The sequence below is a fragment of the Atta cephalotes genome (genome assembly GCF_000143395.1).
Source record: "Atta cephalotes unplaced genomic scaffold scaffold00052, whole genome shotgun sequence".
Classification (NCBI taxonomy): Eukaryota; Metazoa; Arthropoda; class Insecta; order Hymenoptera; family Formicidae; genus Atta; species Atta cephalotes.
This window is the reverse complement of record NW_012130116.1, coordinates 118,783-122,306: the sequence shown is the minus strand read 5'-3', so window position 1 is coordinate 122,306 and position 3,524 is coordinate 118,783.

Below are 3,524 nucleotides of genomic sequence, written 5' to 3'. Positions count from 1 at the left end.
ATTTATTATGCAATTTATGTTATTATTCAACATTTCTCATGTTATTATAGTGCAAAGTAGTATGTATTGTACAATACTTTTATTGAAGTAAAATAAAATGTATACACATAATAATTGCAATTTGTATTATATATAATATATATTTTGTAAACAATTTTTGTGCCAGCTATACATTTTTTATCTTTAGAAATATTTACATTTAAATCTGACATTATTGTAAATGATATACTTAATTTTTGTTACAACATTTGAATCGTATTAAACAACAATATCGAAGAATAACAAATTTGAATATTATTTAAAATAAGAGAATATGAATATATTTATTACATATATCATATTTTGCATAGAATTCAAATCAATTTAAAAAGAACCAGATTTACTTAGTTTAATTAGGAGAATCTCTCGTATATCGTATAATACATACATGAAAGATTTATTTAAGACGTGATGTAAGTGCATATTTTATAAAGTCTGTATTTAACTTATAAACTCATTGTTTAAGAAAAATTTCGCAAATTATTGATTCGCATTATTTCTGTTGCGAATCCATGTAATTCATGAAAAATTAAATTTCTTAACGTTATTTTATTCTTGAGAGATTTTTCAATGATATGTCATAATAAATGAATTATTTGACACTAAAGACATTGTTTCTGATTTGCATAATTTATATTAAACATGTAATCTACAATTTTTCCAATTATATAATTACAGTTTGTCAATTTTTGTATGACTTTTCGACTCATATACGTCTCTTTAATAAATTGTGAAAATATTAGATAATGTACATATATCACATTAGTAGATTCTTTATCTATTACAAAAAAAATGAAGTTATTGAATAATGATAGATAAAATGTTTTTTTTTTATTTAATCGTTTTTATTTTATTTAATTTTATTTATATGGTAATGTATTAAAAAATCAAAACGCAATAATTATACTTTTGCAGTAGTTTACTTTTTGATATTTTTACATTTACAATATTCACTCATAATCTATTGCTTTTTATATATTAATCATAATTAAATTAGCTATTTGTTATTAAATTTTTATATATCTACAAAAAAAAAATTCGTATTGACATACTAATAATTATTATAGATAGTATTTGTAGATATTATTCGTAAATTAGATATTATTTGTAAATATTATTATAAAAATATCATTTCATGTTATTAAATTATTATTTAATCATAATAAGCAATTTATATTCTATTGTAGACTTTTAATATAATTATAAAGCTTAACCACTTAAATCTGTAAATAATATTTCGAATAAAATTGGGCATCTAAAAAAAACACATTAGATCTATTTGCGTTGTTTAAAATATCCAAAAATGTTTGCACTCAAAGTGAGATAAATAGATACCAGATGTTGAGGAAAGAGAAAGCGAAGATGTTAAATGCAAAAACTGCAAACAACACAAACAGAATAATGATATCTGAGATTGCTTATTTAAGAATGAATGCTCTGCTAGCAGCATAAAAAAATTAAATCTTTTTTGTATTGAAATAATGGATAAAGATCATATTTTTCACACAATGATTCCTAATTTTCTTTATTTAAATTATTTGAGTATATAATATAAAAATGCAAAACATAGTTGAAAGAAGAACAAATTCTATAAACAGCATGTATAAGAGTATAAAATAAACACATCTACGATAAGACTTTTTAGTACGTAATTCTGAAGCATCTTTTCTTTATATATTTGTAATCAAAGGGTTATATCAGGATAACGTGGCGAAATCTAATGATTGTAGAGATTGCCATTATACAATAATAAAATTTGATATTAATAAAAAAGTTATTATAAGATATATATATTTCGATGTGAAAGATGAACCTCGCTCCGGTCGACCAGTCACTGAAAAGTCCGATGAAATGGTAAAAGTCGAGCGTGATAAGCATGTGAGCAAGCTATGGAGATTGCCAGGGAACTAGGCATGACCACAAAACAGTTTTAAATCATTTACATAAAGCTAGATATAAAAAGAAGCTCGATGTTTGAGTTTCTCACGAGTTGAGTGTTAGGAACATGATGAACCGAATTAACATTTGTGATACGCTACTGAAACGGAATGAAATTGAGCCATTTCTGAAGAGAATGATAACTGGTGATGAAAAATAGATCACTTACGACAATCCAACTAGAAAAAAATCGTGGATAAAGAAAGGAGAGAAGGCACAAGCAATCCTGGATTGACGCAAAACCTGGATTGACGAGGAAGAAGGTGATGTGTGGAACTGGAAGGGAATCGTTCACTATGAGCTGTTATCGTCCAATCAAACAATTAATTCCGAACTCTACTGTGAACAACCGCAGAGATTACAACAAGCAATTGAGAGGAAACGGCCAGAATTAATCAATAAGAGAAGTGTCGTCTTCCATCACGACAACGCTCGATCACACACATCTTTGATAACTCGACAAAAATTGCAAGAGCTTGGCCGGGAAGTTTTAATGCATCCACTTATAGTCCTGACATAGCACCCTCAGACTATCATTTGTTTAGGTCTCTGCAGAACTCTCTTAATGATGTAAAACTAGCTTCAAAAGAGGCCTGTGAAAATCACTTGAAGCAGTTTTTCAATCAGAAACCACAGAAATTCTATCGCGATGGAATTATGGCTCTGCCCCAAAAATGGCAAAATATTATAGAAAATAATGGAGCATATTTGGTTTAAATAAATTGATTTCAATACTCTAAGAAAAACTTTAATTTTATTAAAAAATCGCCACGAACTTTTTCCCATACCCAATATATATATATATATATATATATCTGTGACCTATGATCATGTGATATACAATACTTCCAACTTTTCCCAAGGCGTGATGGTACTAAAATTACATTTGTCAGATTTTCTATGAGTTTTCCTACACCGTGTTTCGAGCCCACTTTTAGACTTAGACCAGTGCAAATTCCGGGCCGCTTGCTACTACAATTATTAGCATGAAGGGGGCGTAAGAAAATATATATATATGTAATGGGTCCATATCCGTGTATACTTACGCATGCGTATGTATCCATCTACGCTCTCTTTATGCTAATAAAGAAAGAAAAAAAATGCTGCAAGCGGCTCAGAAATATTGACTCAGACTTGAATTTGACCTTCTGTGCTCCGCACATAATAATTATTTCTTTCCTCATCCCTTCTTCTAGACGTATTTTTTCCCTCTCTTATCTCGTAGGTTCTCCATTAATCTGCAATACCACATATACAGAGCTTGGGAGTAGAAAAATCCACGTTTAGTTGTATAATTAATGTATTTAATAACTAAACGTGGATTTAAAAAAAAATGTAAAGATATAAAACAGGTGCTGGAAATGTGCAGACAGTCGCTTTTAATTGTTGATATCAATAACATTGCTAGTCTGCTATATATTTCATCAATCTCTTCGCGAATAGTTTTGTTGAACTTTAATAAGTATCATTCTAATTCTAATAAAGTTTTCGAGTAATATTTATCATGGAATATTGGTCGATGTCAGTGTTATCAATCGTGATTAGCA